General features: G+C 64.3%; 1 protein-coding gene across 1 annotated transcript in view; it reads left to right on the top strand.

Moving 5' to 3' along the window:
* Window positions 1-440, top strand: part of ABLIM3 (actin binding LIM protein family, member 3) — a gene marked incomplete at both ends in the record, with an annotated part of 17,793 nt that overhangs the window by 5,298 nt on the left and 12,055 nt on the right. The gene's annotated exons all lie outside the window — the stretch shown is intronic.

Here is a 440-nt window from a genome sequence, read left to right as displayed (position 1 = left end):
CTGCAGGCAGCAGCCAGACGAAGCCTGCCGCCTGCGTGTGCCCCTTGCGGCCCAGGTGCCCTGGCAGTGCCACCCAGACAGGGTGGCAGGGGAGGTTTGGCTGCTGGAGCCCACACTGGTGCACTCTGCAGGGAGGACATCCCTAGAAGAAGGATGCTGAGCCAGCAGCCCCAGCCCTGCCAGCAACAAAAAAAACCCAGCAGCGCTTGTGTGAGAGAGGGAACGGATCCTGGCTCAGCTGAGCTGGCCAGCCTGCTTTTTGCCAGGGGTCAAAAATCTGCCCCCACCCAGTGGGCAGGGACTTGGTGCAGAGCTGCCTGGGGAAGGGCTCGGTGGAAAAGCCTCCCGGCTCGGGCTGCCTGTGCAGTGCTGCTGCACCTCTGTGGTGCCATGGCAGGGAGGGAGTTAAGGAGAAACCCCATCCGGGCCAACCTGCTGCC

The sequence above is a fragment of the Fulmarus glacialis genome, unplaced genomic scaffold (assembly GCF_000690835.1).
Source record: "Fulmarus glacialis isolate BGI_N327 unplaced genomic scaffold, ASM69083v1 scaffold20614, whole genome shotgun sequence".
NCBI lineage: Eukaryota > Metazoa > Chordata > Aves > Procellariiformes > Procellariidae > Fulmarus > Fulmarus glacialis.
This window is presented reverse-complemented; position numbering and strand designations above follow the sequence as displayed.